Below are 21,850 nucleotides of genomic sequence, written 5' to 3'. Positions count from 1 at the left end.
TGTCGTCCCCTTCTCCCCCCGCCTTCAATCTTTCCCATCATCAGCATCTTTTCCAATGAGTTAGTTCTTTGCATCAGGTGGCCGAAGTATTCGATTTCAGCTTCAGCATCAGTCCTTCCAATGAATATTTGGGACAGATTTTCTTTAGGATGGACTGGTTGGATCTCCTTGCAGTCCAAGGGACTCTCAAGAGTCTTCTCCCACACCACAGTTCAAAACCATCAATTCTTCGGCGCTCAGCTTTCTTTATAGTCCAACTCTCACATCCATATATCACAATTGGATTTAAAAACTATAGCTTTGACTAGACAGACCTTAGTCTGCAAAGTAATGTCTCTGCTTTTTAATATGCTGTCTAGGTTGGTCATAACTTTCCTTCCAAGGAGCAAGTGCCTTTTAATTTCATGGCTGCAGTCACCATCTAAACTAATTTTGGAGCCCCCAAAAATAAAGTCTCTCACTGTTTCCTTTGTTTCCCCATCTATTTGCCACGAAGTGAGGGGACAAGGTGCCATGATCTAAGTTTTTTGAATGTTGAGTTTTAAGCCAACTTTTCACTCTCCTCTTTCACATTAATCAGGAGGCTCTTCTTCTTCACTTTCTGCCATAAGCGTGGTGTCATCTGCATATCTGAGGTTATTGATATTTCTCCCAGCAATTTTGATTCCAGCTTGTGCTACATCCGGCCTGTCATTTAGCATGAAGAATTCTGAGTGTAAGTTAAGTAAGCATGGTTACAATCCACAGCCTTGACGTACTCCTTTCCCTATTTGGAACCAGTTAGTTGTTCCATGTCCAGTTCTAACTCTTTCTTCTTGACCCACATACAGATTTCTCAGGAGGCAGGTAAAGTGGTCTGGTATTCCCATCTTTCAAGAATTTTCCACAGTTTGTTGTGATCCACACAATCAAAGGCTTTGGCATCGTCAATAAAGCAGAAGTAGGTGTTTTTCTGGAACTCTCTTGCTTTGTTGATGATCCAACAGATGTTAACAATTTGATCTCTGGTTCCTCTGGCTTTTCTGAATCCAGCTTGAACATCTGGAAGTTCATGGTTCACATCCTGTTGAAGCCTGGCTTGGAGAATTTTGAGCATTACTTTGCTAGCATGTGAGATGAGTGCAGTTGTACAGTAGTTTGGCATTGCCTTTCTTTGAGATTAGAATGAAAATGGACCTTTTCCAGTCCTGTGGCCACTGTTGAGTTTTCCAAATTTGCTGGCATATTGAGAACAACACCTTCACAGCATCATCTTTTAGGATTTGAAACAGTTAACTGGAATTCCATCACCTCCACTAGCTTTGTTCGTAGTGATGCTTTTAAGGCCCACTTGACTTTGCATTCCAGGATGTCTGGCTCTAGGCGAGTGATAACACCATTGTTATTATCTGGATCATCAAGATCTTTTTTGTATTGTTCTTCCTGTGTCCTTGTCACTTCTTCTTAATATCTTCTTCTTCTGTTAGGTCCATATCATTTCTGTCCTTAATTGTGCCCATCTTTGCTTGAAGTGTTCCCTTGGTATCTCCAATTTTCTTGAAGAGATCTCTAGTCTTTCCCATTCTACTGTTTTCCTCTATTTCTTTGCATTGCTCACTGAGGAAGGCTTTCTTATCTCTCCTTGCTATTCTTTGGAACTCTGCATTCAAATGGGTGTATCTTTCCTTTTCTCCTGTGCCTTTAGCTTCTCTTCTTTTCTCAGCTGTTTGTAAGGCCTCCTCAGACAACCATTTTACCTTTTTGCATTTCTTTTTTTGTGGGGATGATCTTGATCACTGCCTCCTGTCCAATATTATGAACCTCCTTCCATAGCTCTTCAGGCAGGCTATCAGATCTAAACCCATGAATCTATTTGTCACTTCCACTGTATAATTGTAAGGGATTTGATTTAGGTCATACCTGAATGGTCTAGTGGTTTTCCCTACTTTCTTCAATTTAAGTCTGAATTGGGCATAATGAGTTCATGATCTGAGCCACAGTCAGCTCCTGGTCTTGTTTTAGCTGGCCGTATGGAGCGTCTCCATTTTTGGCTGCAAAGAATATAATCACTCTGATTTCAGTATTGACCATCTGGTCATGTCCATGTGTAGTCTTCTCTTGTGTTGTTAGAAGAGGATGTTTCCGATGACCAGTGCGTTCTCTTAGCAAAACTCTGTTAGCCCTTGACCTGCTTCATTTTGTTCTCCAAAGCCAAACTTGCCAGTGACTCCAGGTATTTCTTGACTTCCTATTTTTGCATTCCAGTCCCCTATGATAAAAAGGACATCTTTTTTGGGTGTTATTTCTAGAAGGTCTTTTAGGTCTTCATAGAATCATTCAACTTCAGCTCTTCAGCATTACTGGTCAGGGCACAGACTTGGATTATTGTGATATTCAATGGTTTGCCTTGGAAACAAACAGAGATCATTCTGTCGTTTTTGTGAAGTACTGCATTTTGGACTCCTTTGTTGACTATGATAGCTACTCCATTTCTTCTAAGGGATCCCTGCCCACAGTAGCAGATATAATGGCCATCTAAGTTAAATTCACCCATTCCAGTCCATTTTAGCTCACTGATTACTAAAACATCAATTTTCACTCTTGCCCTCTCCTGTTTGACCACATCTAGTTTGCCTTGATTCATGGACCTAATATTCCAGGTTCCTATGCAGTATTGCTCTTTACAGCATCAGACTTTACTCCCATCACCAGTCACATCCACAACTGGGTGTTGTTTTTGTTTTGGCTCCATGTCTTCATTCTTTCTGGAGTTATTTCTCCACTGATCTCCAGTAGCATATTGGGCACCTACCAACCTGAGGAGTTCATCTTTCAGTGTCTTATCTTTTTGCCTTTTCATACTGATCATGGGGTTCTCAAGGTAAGAATACTGAAGTGATTGCCATTCCCTTCTCCAGTGGACCACATTTTGTCAGAACTCTCCATCATGACCTGTCCATCTTGGGTGACCCTACGTGGCATGGCTCATAGTTTAATTGAATTAGACAAGGCTGTGGTCCATGTGATCAGTTTGGTTAGTTTTCTGTGGTTGTGGTTTTCATTCTGTCTTCCCTCTGATGGATAAGGATAAGAAGCTTATGGAAGCTTCCTGATGGGAGAGACTGATTGAGGGGGAAACTGGGTCTTGTTCTGATGGGTGGGGTCATGCTCAGTAAATCTTTAATCCAATTTTCTGTTGATGGGCATGGCTGTTTTCCCTCCCTGTTGTTTGACCTGAGGCCAAACTGTTTGTTAACAAAGCTTTTTAACTATTCAGTTCAGTTCAGTCCATCAGTCATGTCCGACTCTTTGCGACCCCATGAACCGCAGCACGCCAGGCCTCCCTGTCCATCACCAACTCCCAGAGTTCACTCAGACTCACGTCCATCGAGTCCGTGATGCCATCCAGCCATCTCATCCTGGGTCGTCCCATTCTCCTCCTGCCCCCAATCCCTCCCAGCATCAGAGTCTTTTCCAATGAGTTAACTCTTCGCATGAGGTGGCCAAAGTACTGGAGCTTCAGCTTTAGCATCATTTCTTCCAAAGAAATCCCAGGGTTGATCTCCTTGCAGTCCAAGGGACTCTCAAGAGTCTTCTCCAACACCACAGTTCAAAAGCATCAATTCTTTGGTGCTCAGCCTTCTTCACAGTCCAACTCTCACATCCATACATGACCACTGGAAAAACCATAGCCTTGACTAGGCGGACCTTAGTCTGCAAAGTAATGTCTCTGCTTTTGAATATGCTGTCTAGATTGGTCATAACTTTTCTTCCAAGGAGTCAGCGTCTTTTAATTTCATGGCTGCAGTCACCATCTGCAGTGATTTTGGAGCCCCCAAAATAAAGTCTGACACTGTTTCTACTGTTTCCCCATCTATTTTCCATGAAGTGATGGGACCGGATGCCATGATCTTCATTTTCTGAATGTTGAGCTTTAAGCCAACTTTTTCACTCTCCTCTTTCACTTTCATCAAGAGGCTTTTTCGCTCCTCTTCACTTTCTGCCATAAGGGTGGTGTCATCTGCATATCTGAGGTTATTGATATTTCTCCCAGCAATCTTGATTCCAGCTTGTGCTTCTTCCAGTCCAGCGTTTCTCATGATGTACTCTGCAGATAAGTTAAATAAGCAGGGTAACAATATACAGCCTTGACGTACTCCGTTTCCTATTTGGAACCAGTCTGTTGTGCCATGTCCAGTTCTAACTGTTGCTTCCTGACCTGAATACAGGTTTCTCAAGAGGCAGGTTAGGGGGTCTGGTATTCCCATCTCTTTCAGAATTTTCCACAGTTTATTGTGATCCACACAATCAAAGGCTTTGGCATAGTCAATAAAGCAGAAGTAGATGTTTTTCTGGCACTCTCTTGCTTTTTCCATGATCCAGTAGATGTTGGCAATTTGATCTCTGGTTCCTCTGCCTTTTCTAAAACCAGCTTGCACATCTGCAAGTTCACAGTTCACGTATTGTTGAAGCCTGCTTGGAGAATTTTGAGCATTACTTTACTAGTATGTGAGATGAGTGCAATTGTGTGGTAGTTTGAGCATTCTTTGACATTGCCTTTCTTTGGAATTGGAATGAAAACTGACCTTTTCCAGTCCTGTGGCCACTGCTGAGTTTTCCAAATTTGCTGGCATATTGAGTGCAGCACTTTCACAGCATCATATTTCAGGATTTGAAATAGCTCTACTGGAATTCCATCACCTCCACTAGCTTTGTTCGTAGTGATGCTTTCTAAGGCCCACTTAACTTCACATTCCAAGATGTCTGGCTCTAGATTGGTGATCACATCATCATGATTATCTGGGTCGTGACGATCTTTTTTGTACAGTTCTTCCGTGTATTCTTGCCACCTCTTCTTAAGATCCTCTGCTTCTGTTAGGTCCATACCATATCTGTCCTTTATCAAGCCCATCTTTGCATGGAATGTTCCATTTTATCTCTTACTGAAGTGAAGTCGCTCAGTTGTGTCCAACTCTTTGTGACCCCATGGACTGTAGCCCAACTCACTCCTCCATCCATGGTATTTTCCAGGCAGGAGTACTGGAGTGGGTTGCCATTTCCTTTTCCAGAAGATCTTCCCAATCCAGGGGTTGAACCTGGGTCTCCTGCATGGTAGACAGATGCTTTACCATCTGAACCATGAGGGAAGTCTATTTAACTATTATTAACTGCCATTAATAGTTAATAAAGGACCTCACTATAGGCATTGATCGGAGAAGGCAATGGCACCCCACTCCAGTACTCTTGCCTGGAAAATCCCATGGATGGAGGAGCCTGGTAGGCTGCAGTCCATGAGGTCTCTAAGAGTCAGACACGACTAAGTGACTTCACTGTCACTTTTCACTTTCATGCATTGGAGAAGAAATGGCAACTCACTCCAGTATTCTTGCCTGGAGAATCCCAGGGACAGGGGAGTCTGGTGGGAGGCCATCTGTGGGGTCGCACAGAGTCGGACATGACTGAAGCGACTTAGCAGCAGTATAGGCATTGATGTGGGTATTTTCTACAAACACACACATGCAATTGGGATAAATAAATCCTTGAAAGTACTTAGCTATGAATCCTAAAATCTAAGTCTAAACAGGTGTGTTACCAGAAGAAATACTGTCAGTTCATCTGATGATGGCATACATAGCAGATGGTACAGTCCAGAGGGGAAGTCAGTTTGTTTCTTTAGACTCTGGTTCAGTCATTAATCATATTAAAATATCATATTAACTACTACTGATAAGTGAGGGGGAAAAAATAGCTGCAAGTGTATGAACCATAGCAAATTATTTTAGGTGAAGCCAGGATTCAACCTACAAAGTCACTTAGATTTATCCCATAGTTGCTTAGTGCACAAAATACAGCTAACTAGTCTTCTGTTTTTTCTAACACTCTGTCAAGAACTTAGGGTAGTGTTATCTGATAGATAATGTGAACTGCATGTGTAATTTTAATTAAAAAATAAAAAGAAACAGGTGAAATTAATTTTGATAATACATTTTATTTTACCCACTATATCCAAAATATTATCATTTTAATGTCAATATAAAAAATCAAATAAGATTTTGTTTTTTGGCTGAACCTCAGAAATGTTGGATTAGCCTCACTGAAGGTACTCAGTAGCAACATGGCTGGTGGCTATGAACAGCACAGAAAGCAATGGCTTCCAACTTGTTCTCCATACACACCTATAAGGAAAAAAGTGATCATGCATCTCAGCATATGTATGTGTATTTCTTTAGAAGTTATATACATGGGTTATATTCTTAATATATAAAAGATGTCTTATTTCATCTGTATCATTTGACTTTTTGTATATTTTAGAATATATATATTTATAACATAACCAATGTGTACAATTTCTAAAGAAAAAATTTGCATATGCTGGGATGTAACTTCTTTCCTCATAGGTGTATCTTAAATTTTTTCACTTACTGGTGATTCTAAAATTTTACTCATTAACATGGCTATTATTCGTAAATACAATATGATAAAAATAAGCCTCATTAGGTTGGAAAATCTTGATTTAACATTTCTAATACTTTTAATTCAGCAACTCAAAGATCTGTCACTATGTTCAGTTTGTTTTGATTTTTGGTTTTAATGGCTGTTGAAGCTGAGAAAAATAATATCCTCCAAAGAGAAATAGATCTAATTTAAAGAAGTGCATTAGTGGTTGTGCTTGAAATCATGATGCTAACATTTCATCCCATCCACTAATTATACAAAAGTCTTGGCAGTAATTTAACATGTAAGTTTCCACTTCTCTGATGTCAGTCAGTGGTTTTTTAGTTGCTTTCTTGTATTTTTAATAAATGGAGTCAAAATCCACTGAAACTCTTTATTATGAAGATTTGCAAAGCGATTGGAAAATTCTGTGTCTCAGGCCCTAAGATGACCCTTCATGGTTTCTCCCTCCTGAAATTCACGCGTTGGTGGAATCACCCTCCCTTGAGTGTGGGCATGACATGTGACTGACTTGCAGCTGATAGAATATGACAATGGTGATTGGATATCACTCTCATGATTGTGTGTGGTTATATTAGACTCTGACTTAGCAGACTGAAATGAGAGACTCTCCTTGTGGTCTGGAGGAAATGAGTGGACATGCTGGAGAAGCCCATATAGCCAAGAACTGTGGTGACCCTGAAGTCCTATGGGCAGCTTCTAGAACCTGTAGACAGTCTCTAGCTAGCATCCAGCAAAAAATTTGGGTCATCGGTCATACAGAAATGAATTCTGCCAACAACCTGAATGAACTTGCAAGCAATTTCTTCTGCAGTTGAGCCTTCAGATGAAAAAAACAGTTCAGTTGAGACCTTACCTGCAGCTTGTGAAAACCCTAGGCAGTAACTCCTAAACAGTGTCCAAACTCCTGACCCAAGACATAACAAACTGTGAGATAAAAGATGTGTGTGTATTGTTTTAAGCTGACAAATTTCTGGTAATTTGTTGTACAGCAATAGAAAATATATGCTGATAATTTTTTTAAGTGTACAGATATGAGAGTTTTTAAGAGTTGGCACATAATCATGTTTACAGAATCGGAGAGTAATATAAATATTTCCAAATATCTATTTTCCAAATGCTCTATCCAAAATAAGAATTTCCTTTGTAAAAGTCCACTTTTACAAAAGCAGGCATAGAGTCTACTGTAATTTAAAAGTTGATTTTTGAAAGTTTTTAAATTTAATTTTTAAAATTAACCACATCAATATAGCCATTTGTGCTTTTGACTTCTTGATTGTATTAGTTTACTTATGAATGATGTGATGAATGAATTTCAGTTTTAGTATTATCTATGTAACATTATCCCATAAACTTAAAGAAATTTTCTAATCAGAGTATTGTGGGAAATGGGGCATGAAAGGATGGTCATGCCTCAGTAAGTCCCTGGGATGGGCTGCAGAGTGAGGGTCTTTGACTTCCTAAAGGAAAGAAATTCAAAGTGAGCCATAGTAGAGTGAAAGCAGGTTTATTTTGAAAGATACACACTGCAAAGACAGAATGCAGTCCATCTCAGAAGGCAACAGTGGGCTCCAAGATGTGGGAGTGGTTAGCTTTTTATAGTCTGGGTTATTTCATAGGCTAATGAGTGGGAAAAATATTCTAACTGTCTTGGAGAGGGATTAGATATTTCCAGGAATTGGGGCACCACTCACTTTTTGGCCTTTTATGGTTGGCCTCAGAACTGTCATGGCATCTGTGGGTGTGTCATCTCACATGCTGTTATATTATGATGAATATGTAATGAGGGTCAAGATCTACTGAAAGTTGAGTCATCTGCCATCTTGGACCTAGTAGGTTCTAGGTATCCTGTTGTTCTTAATGATCGTGTGATTCTTTTAATGGCTATGCTCTGCCTCCTCCCTTCCTGTCTCAAGAGGAGCCACTCTATGAGTGAATACACTTAAATATTTTCTTCCTAAAATGTTGTGTTAATTATAGAAGTCATCTACTCTCAAAAATATATCTTCTTTAGTTGTATTTAATTTAGTGACATGCCAAAAAAAGCAATTCTTCATGTTGTTTATTATTGAAATCTAATCTAGCAGATAGCATGCATCAAGACATCTAGAAACATCTGTACTTTCATCTTGGCTGCAGGATAAAACTCCTCTCATGCATCATCTGGTCTAGAAGTTATTTCCTCCAGTCTTTAGCAATATAGTCTATTTATATTCTGAACGTATTTTGCTCCTGTGGTATAATAAAAACAGAAGTACTTGGTATTTGTCCCTGGTCTCTGACACAGAGCTCCTAAAACCCTTGGAATTTCCTAAGAGGAAGGAGTCTTTTGTTATTCACTACAACCTCCTTTCTGATCATACCTGAATTTGTGCTAATGAGGTGCTAAATGAGGTAACAAAATGGAAGTTACTGGAAACCTTAACAAGAGCAGTTTCAGTGGGGTAGCTGGGAAGAAGCCAGCTTGTTAATAAATAAGAGTGAGTTGTAGGTTAGAAAATGGACTCAGCATATGTAAACAACTCTTTTGGAAAGTTTAATATAGAAAGGAATGGAGAAATGGGGTTATGACTAGAAGAATATGTGGGGTTCAGGGAAAGTTTTGGTTTTGTGCTTGTTGGTTTTGTGATGAGAGGTCTTTGAGCATGTTTGCTGAGGGGAATGAACCAGTACAAAGAAAAGAGAGAGACAAATGTAAGGAAAGGGGATGAAATCTGGAGCACAGAGGAGGGGCTGGCTTTATGAAGAAGATATTGACCTTCATTGTGGTAGAAGAGAAGAGCAGGAGAGAATTCAAGATTGTAAGTATAGATTAGTTTGGTCCTTTGGTTGTTACCAGACAAGGAGATTTTCCCTGGTAACTTCAGATTTCTTGATGAGGAGAGGAGCTTATCATTAGTGGAGGAAAGAATGTAGGAAGAATGAGGAGATAGAAGGTCTTCTGAGAAAAAGAGAAATCCAGCCTACTAGAGAAACAGTAGGTTTACTCGAATGCATTGAATACATCATGGAGATACAATAGGAATAAAAGTGAAAATAGCCCCCTTTGTGAATTTATCTGGTAACATTCGTCTGTTCAACTGTAATCTTAAAGAAGGCAGATGATGTTCATCTGGTCTGATGTTTTTCCAGCAGAAGATGGAAAAGGGAATGATGGACAGTCAAGCTAAGTGGATTTGTAACGGAGTTATTATAATGATGGATGATGGAATCAAGACTAAATAAGATGGTAAATGAAGCCAGATGGGGCTTTGGGCAGGGGGTGGTGGTGAGCAACATGTTATGTCCTGTACATTTTCTCATATATGAAGGGACTGACCTTAATCAGTTGAAAAGCCAAAAACTTAGACAACAAAATGGTAGGTTTGTCTGCTCAGTGCCATTCACCTGATTTGGATTTTTCTCTTCTCTACAGTGACTGGCTTGAACACTTATTTATCTTCTTACCTAACCCTATCAGTACTTGTTTAACTAAAAATTTGGCATTGGTTTTCCCCAGTCATCTCGAGGTGAAGCCTTCGTTTTTGCTGTATTAGCAAAGCCTCTGAAGTAGGACTCCTTTCTTTTTTCTTGCAAAAAGCATTTAACTCAAGATTATTTCAAAGTTAGTCATTTTCACCTTTTCCTTTTATTGTTTAATATGCAGAATCAACAGAGGCAGGTGCAAGAAAGCATACCAACCATGTTGCTCTTGCACAGCCTCAGTATCTTGCAATATATCCACCTTATTTGTCCATTTACAGTCTGTCAGCAAATAAAGAGCTTGAGGCATGTCAGTGAAAACACACATGCCTTTAGATGTGATTAGCATCTAAATTAAATCATCCAATGCCATATTTGGTTTGCTTCTTAGCATAAATCATAACTAACCACTCATATGCTTTCAAAGTCAGCAAGTTTAGACTCTGGTTGTTCTACAGAGGCAGTTCAAAATAAAAATGCCTTGATGATGAATTACTTCTTGAAATGTCTGTTTTTACAACCTCCAAGACTTGAACTTGGGCCTCATTCCAAACAATGGGAGGTCCAAATTTTTTGGAAATATATAAATATCATTTTGAATACCCTACCCTATCATTTTGAGACAAAAGACTCACTCTCACATATGCTGCCATGATCATGTAAAAGTCATCCTCAGATACCCATATTGACCATGGTCTTCATCCTGATCTGACCCAGCTTGTGCTTTGCTTCTATACATCTTTGTTTCTCACTTCTTTCATTTACATAACATCTGGCATGACTGACCTGGCTTCATCATTTTACTTTTTCTCTCAGCCTCAGTGAGACTCTCCCCTGACTATGTCATGTTTTGGACATTCTGAATAATCGTCCTCTCTGGTTTGGAGTGGCCTCCTGGAAACTTAAAACATTGACATAGGTATTCAGAAACACCACACTCACTGGGTTTGCTTCAACCACAGTGTAGACAGTATGCATCTTGTCAGTACTTTTATTCAAGTGCTGAAATGGCAGCCAGCAAGTCTTGTGTGTCTGCCAAGAGTCAATCTTCTGTGCTTAGGCCCATCTGTTCTGAAGAAACTCCAAGGACAGTGTTCGCCACACAGGTGCCAGTTAATGAATATTTGAATGCATAAATATAATAAATAATACATGGACAGTTTACTGTATTACAATTTTACTCGTACCTACCATTGTTGTGTGATTTATGTAATTTAGCCTTCAAAATAGCCCCATGAGGGAGGTACTGTTATACCTTCAATCATTAGTTTAATGCAGTAGAGGGGAAGATTTTTACTTAAATTCCTCCTTCACTGCCATTTCTGTTCAATGAAGAGACTGGATTTTTGGATAACTCTAAGTCTCAGGACTATAATCACAGCATCCACTGCAGCATTCCCATTCCTACCCTTAAGCAATGGAGCAGGCATTAGACCTGAAGTCAGGCCAAGTATCAGTGAACCTAACACCTAAAATGGATAACTAATATGCACTGAGTATTTTCTATAAGCCGGACCCTGTGTATTATCACATTGAATCTTCACTGCCTCCTCTAAATATTGTGCTTCTTCCAGTTTTTACATGTCAAGTAAGGCTCCAAGAGGTAAGTAATTCATCCAAATTTACCCAGCTAGTAACTGGTGGAGCCAGAAAGAGACCCAGTTAAGTTTGGCTTTGAAGCCAGTGTTCTTTTTACCATAATACTTTACTAAAGGTGTGAAACTTTTATGTTGTTAAGTCATGTTTCAGACAGCTTCATCTTAAACTTTTACAAAAGCTCCTAAGTTCTTACAGTTGGGTCAAAGTCAAGGTATTGATTTAGAAATTGCTGTACCAGCTAACAACTCTCTTTCCTTTCCCAAATATTGTTAATTCTAAGAAAAAGGAGGAACAGAGTTTTTTCACACACAAGGGAAATCTTCTCTGGAGTGGAAATGGGGCCACTGTTTGACCCTACTCATTGATTTGTATGAACTTTTATTCACCCTTAATGTGAGTTATAGCTGGGAATTGAGATAGTTGAGCCAAGTTCTGAAACTTTAGGTATTTTCCCAGTATCATTCTTTGTCTTTTTAAATTGAAGTATAGTTGATTTACATTCTTGTGTTGGTTTCAGGTGTACAGCAAAATGATTCAGTTGTTTTATATAGATACAAAAGAATATATATTATTTTTCATATTCTTTTCTTTTATAGTTTATTATAAAATACTGAGTATAGTTCCCTGTGCTATATAGTAAGTCCTTGTTGGTCACCTATTTTATATATGGTCGTGTGTATATGTTAACCCTGAACTCCTAATTTATCCCTCCCCTTTTCCCCTTTGGTAACTGGAATTTTGTTTTCTAGGTCTGTAGGTCTATTTCTGTTTTGTAAATAAGTTCATCTGTGTCATTTATAAGCGATATCACATAATATTTACCTTTGTCTAACTTACTTCACTTAGTATAATAATCTCTAGGTCTATTCATGTTGCTGCAAATGGCATTATTTCATTCATTTTCATGTCTGAGTAATACTTCATTGTATATTATACCACATCTTCTTTATCCGTTCATTTGTCGACGGACATTTAGGTTACTTCCTTGATGTCTTAGTTATTGTAAGTAACACTGCAGTGAACATTGGCGTGCATGCATCTTTTTGGATTATGGTTTTCTCCAAATATATGCCCAGTAGTGGAAGCTTGTTATTAATGAAAGAAATGAACACTATTAATTGTAGTCTTAAGTTAGGTATAAAGACTTCCTCTGGAATGAGTGGGCTGCCTGACTCCTGTTTCAATGGATCAGGCTCCTCTGCTGAGGTTTCATGAATTTTTCTCTTGCCAATCTGTCCAATTCTAGTCATACTTTTTGATGACCCAATAGGCCAGTTCCCACATCTCTATCCGCACTCATATTGTTGCCTGTCTCTGCCCTGCTCACTTATTCAAATTTCCCTGCCGACTTGTCTAATACCAACTGTGACTTCACCTTCTGCACAAACTCTAACCTGATTTGTGTGCTGACTAAGGTACAAATTTTGGGGTTCAGAAGACCTGAGTTCAAATCTTTAGAGTCTCTGCTTACTGTTAGTCACTGAGTAAATTAACTACCCTAATATTTTGACTGATCTGACCTACCTTAGAAGTTGTAAGCATAAAATTAAATCATACATATAGAACACTTACTTCAGGCTCTGGCATGTAGCAAGTGATTATTAAATATTATTGCCCATTTATTGTTTCCACTAAGAGGCCTTTATTCTAGACTATACTCTCAAAGGAAAGGGAAAGAGTCATAATATTTATTTGAGTGAGAGCTGATAACTTGGGGATGCTCTTAGAAGAGAGTCTATAATAACTTGCCTCCAAGAGGGACACCATCAATATTTTTATTTTTTCATATAAAAATAAAAGAATTTTCTATATTCTTCTATTCCATGCCATTCTATGGTCTAAAGGTGAAAATATTCTTCCCTCAACCCTTTGAATTTATTTGATCAGCAAAATGCAACAGAAGTGACATTCTGGAACTAACAAGGTGAGATTCAGTGAATCCTTGCAACTTCTTTGGGGTATCTTGGAACATTTGCTCTTGGAACAGTCTCTCTAGGAGAAGTTGATACAAGGTGATAAATCCATCAGTTCTAAAATTACTGTGTTGTGAGAGGCCTAAGTATCATGGAGAGTTCCAGGACAATCAGAAAGCAAAATGAAACACATGCAGGGAAGCAGAGACACCAAGGAGCATAGCAACTCCACTCATGTGAGTAAAGACCCATCTTGGAAGTGGCTCCTCCACACCTAGCTACACTCAGTGATACTCTGTAAGACCTGAAACCTTGAAATTCCCGGAAGAAAACAAGGAAAAGCCTTCTTGACAATAGATTTGGCAATAATTTTTTTGGATATGACACCAAAAGTACAGACAACAAAAGCAAAAGGAAACAAATGTGACTACATCAAACTAAAAATTTTCTGTGCAGCAAAAGAAAGTCAACAGAATGAAACGGAAACCTATGAAGAAAATAATTGTAGATCATGTATCTGATAAGGGAATTCATACAACTCAATGGCAAAAAGTAACCCAATTTTTAAAATGGCAAAGGATCTGAAAAGATCTTTTTTTTTCCCCCCCAAAGAGGGCATACAACTGGCCAATGGGTATATGGAAAAGTGTTCAATATCATAATCAAGGAAATGCAAATCAAAGCCACAATGAGGTATTACCTCACACTGTTAGGGTGGCTGTCATCAAAAAGACAAGAGATGACAAGTGTTGATGAGGATGTAGAGAGAACAGAACACTTGTAGAATGTTGGCGGGAATATAAATTGGTGCAGTCACTATGGAAAACAATATGAAGGTTCTTTAAAAATATAACTAGTATATGATCCAGCAATACCACTTCTGAGTTATATCCAAAGCAAAAGAAATCAGTGTTTTGAAGAGATATCTGCACTGCCATATTCATTGCAGTATTATTCACAATAGCCAAGATATGGAAACAACTGTGTCTGCCAATGAATAAACAAATTAAAAAAATAGGTGTGTGTATATGTATATATATGTGTGTGTGTGTGTATACATGCATATACATACACTCACAAACTCGTACATACACAGTGGAATCTTATGCAACCATAGAAAAAATGTGCTAATGTGTGTGACAACATGGAACAACTTGCAAGCATAATGCTTCCAAGTGAAATAAGAAAGACAAATACTATATAATATCATTATATGCAGTATTTTAAAAAGTTGAACTTACAGAGTAAATTGGTGGTTGCCAGGGGCTGGAGGAAATGCGGAGATGTTGGTCAAAGAGTACAAAGTTTCAGTTATAATATGAATAAGTCCCATGTATAGTACATTGATTATAGTTAATAATACCATATTGTATGTTTGAAACTTGCTAAGAGAATAAGTTTTAAGTGGTCTCATTACACAAGAAAAATACTAATAATGTGAGATAATGGATGTGTTAGTTAGCTTGACTGTGGTAATCATTTCACAGTGTATACATCTATGAAATTATCATGTTTTACTCTTTAAATATATATAATTTTTTCCAATTATACCTCAATAAAGCTGGGAAAAATTTGAAAACATATTTAGAAAATAAAAAAAAATTTTTTTAACTTTATAAAAGAAGCCTCCCAACAAACTTTCCCCAAATTCCTGAGTCACAAAGGTATTAGCAAAATCAAATGGTTGTTTTAAGCATCTGTATCTGGGGAGTAGTTTATTATGCCATTAAGATGACAGGGGGCTTCCCAGGTGGTGCTAGTGGTAAAGAACCTGTTTACCAATGCAGGAGACGTAAGGAATGTGAGTTTGATCCCTGGGTCAGGAAAATCCCCTGAAGGAAGAAATGGCAACGCACTCTAGTATTCTTGCCTGGGAAATCCCAAGGACTGAGGAGCCTGGCTGGCTACAGTCCATGGGGTCACAATGAAGTGACCTAGCATGCACAGATATGATAGGGACTTCATCGGTGACTCTGTGGTAAAGAATCCCCCTGCCAATGCAGGAGATATAGTTTGATCCCTGGGTCAGAAAGATCCCCTGGAGGAGGAAAGGGCAACCCCTCAAGTATTCTTGCCTGGGAAATCCCATGGACAAAGGAGTCTGGCAGTCTATAGTCCATTGGGTCTCAAAAGAGTCGAACACAACTTAGCCACTAAACAGCAACAATAACAGCAGATGACAGAGCACGGTTTTAGATTCTTGAAGTTAATAAAGTGGAAATGGATAGGGCAGTGTTGCAATGACATCTCCCTTGATGTCTGGTGTTGGAAACAAAACAAGATTAGGTACCCCCTTGAGACTGTCCCTTTTCTCCTGTTCTTAAGAGTGGCCTGGGAGTTATCTCTTTGTTATATAAAGAGATTTCAATATACTGCATGTTAGAATGTAAAATGATTAAGAACAATAGGTCTACATAGGTTTACAATGGTTTATGTAAACATAGGTTTATAATGTGGTTTGCCACTGTGTGAGCTTGGACAAAGTGCCTAAGATTTCAAAGCTCTGTTCCCTCATTTGTAAAGTGGGATAATTCTTACCTCTCAGGGTTTTGTACAACTTTAAGTGAGACAACAGAGGATAAGATGGTTGGATGGCATAACTGGCTCAATGGATATGGGTTTGGGTGGACTCTGGGAATTGGTGATGGACAGGGAGGTCTGGCTTGCTGCAGTTCATGGGGTCGCAGAGAGTCAGACACAACTGAGCGACTGAACTGAATTGAACTGAAGTGAGACAATGAACATAAAGCACTTAGCAGAGATCCAGGCACAGAGTAAATGTTCTATAGTAACCATGACTATTTCATATACATGTACTGTATCACTTTGGTTATTCACCTTCTTTCCATTATTCCATAGCAGAAAATCTTGAACTTCATGCTTTATCTTTAGAAAATCTAACTTATATCACAGCATTCAGGCAATATTTACATATATTGACAATATCTGTTCTCATGGACAATGATTTTTCCAGTGAAAGCAAGGGGAGCCAAGTCATTGGGAAATAATCCAGTTGCTAATATGTTGAAATCAGAGTATTCGCTTTATCGAGGTCAGGCTGTCATTTTCAGGGGAATATTGAGGTAAGAAATTTCTGCTCTTGTTCACACTTCATGCCAGATTTGGACTGCCTTTATTTGCACTCACGTAGTAGATTCCTGTGATTATGACATCATGCTATTAGCCAGTGATGACAAGAGTCGAAGAAGACATGAGGCTGTATGAGAGTTCTTTGACTCTTATTGGCTCCTGGCACCCTGCAAGCACTAGTCTGCAGCACTTTCCAGATGTTTCCTGAATCCCTCAACCACAGCCACAGCCCAAGAGCCCCACAGACCTACTGGCCTCCCAGTTCACTCACATTATAGGGCCATTACAAGTTCATTTTGGCTCACAGGCCCTACAAGGTTAAGGAGAAAGAAGCCTGCTTTTCAAAGACTGGAATGGTTATTTCTTAGCATATGGAGAATATAGGTCCCAGAGCTGATATTTATTCATTCTAGAAACATTTGCTGAGGCTCAGCCAGGCATGATGCTGGGGGCTGAGGATACAACAGTGAACAAACTCAAGTTTGCACAAACAACCACAAATAATTTTTAAGTGAGACAGAACCTTCAAAAAGCCACTCAAATAACCTTTAAATAAGTGCTATGAAAGAGAAGTACAGGGTGCTCACCATTAACCAGGGAATTAAGGGTGCAGTTCCAAAATGCCTCTCTGGGAAAAGAACATCTAAGCAGTGACTTAAAGACTGAGTAGGGATTAGCCAAGAGTGAGGAGTAACAGGCCTGTGAGAAGGCCAATGCAAGTGGAGGATTTGGGTCCAAAGTCTACTCTCTCCATTTCTGCCTCCATCCTTTACTGTAAGGGGATTTAGGCTCCTGTGTGTGAACACCCACCCGAAACAGTCAACAAAGGAAACAGCCACCCAGAGGTATACACTCTGTGACGTGGTGTACCTTAAATGTGGCAAACTCTGAAAAGAGGCTCCTAACAGGCTCTAAAAGTTGGGTCCCCAGAGAGAGGCCTGGAAATGGATATACAACCTGGGCTTCAGGCAAACATCTTCCTGCTCTGTGAACTCCTTATTTCAGTGTGGACATAAAGAACAAAAGGCAAAAGTGGGTTTTTATAAAATGCAGACCTGGCAGGGCTCTCATTGCCAGACCTTTGGACAATACTAGCCCAAGCCCTGGGCAAAAGCTCTTTAGGTGCAGACTCTGTAACTTAGAAGTTGGGACATGTATCAGTGAATTCTCCTGGAAGCTGATTCAAAACTGTCTGAGCCTACACTTATGTGCATGTTCCTCACAGCTTCCTTCAGCCTCATGAAGAAATTCCTAACACTCCAAGTGTTAACAATCACTGGAGTAGTTAGACATTGTCCAGCTGACTTTGAGATCTCTTGCAGCTCAGAGCTTCTGTGATTCTCAGACAACCTCTACTCACCTGAGCTCAGCTGTAGAGAACCTTGGAGAAAGAGATTGGATAAGGAAATATTTGAACATTAATTAACATTCCAACTGTATCTCCTTTATATTCATATATGACTTCTAAGAAAGGCATATATGCCTTCCCAAAGAAAGGCAATGCCAAAAAATGTTCAAACTACCACACAATTGCACTCATCTCACACGCTAGCAAAGTAATGCTCAAAATTCTCCAAGCCAGACTTCAACAGTATGTGAACTGTGAAATTCCAGATGTTCAAGCTGGATTTAGAAAAGGCAGAGGAACCAGAGATCAAATTGCCAACATCCGTTGGATCATCAAAAAAGCAAGAGAGTTCCAGAAAAACATCTATTTCTGCTTTATTGACTATGCTAAAGCCTTTGACTGTGTGGATCACAACAAACTTGTGGAAAATTCTGAAAGAGATGGGAATATCAGACCATCTTACTTGCCTCTTGATAAATTTTTATGCGGTCAGGAAGCAACAGTTAAAACTGGACATGGAACAAAGGACTGGTTCCAAATAGGAAAAGGAATACATCAAGGCTGTATATTGTCACCCTGCTTATTTAACATATATACAGGATACATCATGAAGAATGCTGGATTGGTTGAAACACAAGCTGGAATCAAGATTGCTGGGAGAAACATCAATAACCTCAGATGTGCAGATGACACCAACTTTATGGCAGAAAGTGAATAAGAACTAAAGATCATCTTGATGAAAGTGAAAAGGAGAGTGGAAAAGATGGCTTAAAACTCAACAGTCAGAAAACGAAGATCATGGCATCTGGTCCCATCACTTCACGGGAAATAGATGGGGAACCTGTGGAAATAGTGACAAACTTTATTTTCTTGGGCTCCAAAATCAGTGCAGATGGTGACTGCAGCCATGAAATTAAAAGACACTTGATCCTTGGAAGAAAAGTTATGACCAACCTAGGCAGCATATTCAAAAGCAGAGACATTACTTTGCCAACAAAGGTCCATCTAGTCAAAGCTATGGTTTTTCCATTGGTCATGTATGGATGTGAGAGTTGGACTACAAAGAAAGCTGAGCACCAAAGAATTGATGCTTTTGAAGTGTGGTGTTGGAGAAGACTCTTGAGAGTCCCTTGGACTGCAAGGAGATCCAAACCAGTCCATTCTAAAGGAGATCAGTCCTGGGATTTCTTTGGAAGGAATGATGCTAAAGCTGAAACTCCCATACTTTGGCCACCTCATGCGAAGAGTTGACTCATTGGAAAAGACCCTGATTCTGGGAGGGATTGGGGGCAGGAGGAGAAGGGGATGACAGAGAATGAGATGGTTGGATGGCATCACTGACTTGATGGACATGAGTTTGGGTAAACTCCGGGAGTTGATGATGGATAGGGAGGCCTGGCGTGCTGCGGTTCATGGGGTCGCAAAGAGTCAGACATGACTGAGCGACTGAACTGAACTGAATATTCCATTGTGTGTGTGTGTGTGTGTGTATGTGTATATATATATATATACCACAACTTCTTTATCCATTCATCTGTCACTGGCACCTTGGTTGCTTCCATGTTGTATATGGTGCTACAGTGAACATTAGGGTTCATGTGTCTTTTTCAATTATGGTTTTCTCAGAGTATATCTACTCTTAAGTTAGGTGATATTTGCATCCTTTTTGTCTAGAAGTTTTATATTATAGCTTCCATTTCTACTGTACATTGAGCTTTGGAGACCAATGAAAAATATTTAAAGGGCAAAATGAAAGGAAATATTGAAACTGCCTATTTGAAATAATCAAGGCTTATGGGTGAAACATTTGCTTGTAAGGCATGACATAATATGTGTACTCTTGCATCTATTATACTATTTTTGTAGTAACTTCCTAGAGAGTAGGTATTCAGTTTCACTGATCCCAGATAGAATTTGCTATGTAAGCTGTTGCACATTCATGGGCAATTAATCAGATTCTTACAGTGTCTGCCTATTCTCCAGGAAGAAGGAAAGAACCAAGCATAGTACTAGGCATGGAGTAAACATTCCACAAATAGTCTCAATCTAGTTGCTTAATTGGACTGGAACCTGTTTCCTTTCTTCCTGGAAATGAGAGTACCAGCTAGCACAATGGGCCAGTGAATTACTAAACATTACTAATGCTGAAATTCACTTTATACAAGCTTCCAGGAAGGTACACCTATGTGATAGAGATAAGCTTAGGCAAAGCACAATCTGCCTTAGTCAGAATTAAATTCTAAGTCTCAAGTCCTTCCAGTACAGATTTGGGTGTATTCCTGTTTCTCTGTGTGTGTGTGTGACCATCACAAAGGCCATAATTTTGTTATTTTAGATCAGGACATCCAGAATGATTGTGAGGAGCCAAGAATGAGGAAGGGGAAAGGACCTTAGCTGGTTGAATTTGAGACCATCTGGCTTATTTCCCACACTGTGCCTCTCTATGTATTGCCTATACGTCTTCACTGTCTTGCCCTTTCCTTGCCAATCTTTACACACTGAAATTGCTAAGCTCCATCTGAAAAGCTTTCACCTCAAGAAGATCTAACACCTACTAAGTGCTTCCTATGTACCAGGCTTTACATATTTTATTCTGTTTGATCTTCCAAATAGCCCTCAGTGTGTGTGTACCAGAATTGGTATCACTGATGGGGACATGTGACATAAGAGGTGAAGGTGACAGAGGTGAGTGATAGGGCACTATTTGAACCCAAATAATTCCTAGGCCTGTGCCCCTTGTTGTTGGTTGTAAAGCTATGGAGCATTTCAGAACCTGCCCTGTCCCACATGACCACACCATATACTGCATCCCTTTAGAACTAGTTTTAAACTACAAACCACAGTTCTGCACACATGACTCTGAAAATACTTTCTATTTGTCTTGTGCTAGTAAATGTTGGCTTCCCAAATCAATGTTAAGGTCTTTGAGATCAGGAACTTGGTGTTCTGCCATCCCTGGAAGATAGTTGGTTTGGTGGGCTGTAGAGTCATACAGCCCAAATTCAAACCTAGCTCCACTGCTCACTAGTATTGTGACCTTGGGCCACTTACTTGCTATATTTCCTCATGGCAAAATAAGTATCAAAAACATACCTGTCTTTATAGGTAGGTATTTTACATGGGGATTAAATATAGTAATACATGGGAAACCTATAGAATGGGATACAGTAAATACACACAATGAGTGTTAGCTACTATTTTCCTTTACCTATACAGAAATACAGTGCGGGGCACACAGAAGGTGGTCAATTCTCTGCCAAATAATGGACTTACCATAGAAGTAAATGAGAGATTTTATCACAGGTGTTTTTGGGTCAGCCTTTCACTGCTCATCACATGCTGACGTATCACTCAGTGCCTTGCATATTGTACTCAATAAATAATTGTTAAATCAGTCATTTGATAAATTAACCAACCAACCAGCCAATTGGCTAGTTTTCTTACATATCAACCAATTATAGTGTTCATCAGTTTTCTCTTCCTAAGGTAGCCTTCATCCTGTACAACATGGCTCTTTATGATCTGCTGCTGAACTTATCTTTCAGCATTGTGACTATGCCCTGACTAATGTAAATCTCCTCACACCAAAGCAGATATTATGCATCACCTGTGGCCAGCAGAGAGCTCACCTGCTATGCTACAAATGAAAAGACCAATGCAATTTACTTACCAAACAATAGCCATTTGGAAGTATGGCTCAGTGTGAGGGAGGTTCAATTTATAATTTCTGTGTAAGTACTATTCAGCATTTAAAGTTAGGCTTTTCTCTGGGGTGATGTAAAGGAGATAAATGTCTACAAAACTGGTGGTATTATTCTGTAGATGTTCCTTAAATATTAGCACTGTGTTGCCAAGCTTGCTGTGCTCTCAAAAAACTTCCCAAAACACATAATTTCTTGTCAGAATATCTAAATTATATAAACTGTAACATCCATGATAATGACTAATTTTATTGGGTATCCTGATCCTAAAGATGATGAGACAGGCCAAATGTTTTGATTTG

This window comes from Capricornis sumatraensis, chromosome 9 (assembly GCF_032405125.1).
Source record: "Capricornis sumatraensis isolate serow.1 chromosome 9, serow.2, whole genome shotgun sequence".
NCBI classification, from domain to species: Eukaryota; Metazoa; Chordata; class Mammalia; order Artiodactyla; family Bovidae; genus Capricornis; species Capricornis sumatraensis.
The sequence above is the reverse complement of the archived record's forward strand: the minus strand, read 5'-3'. Positions refer to the sequence as shown.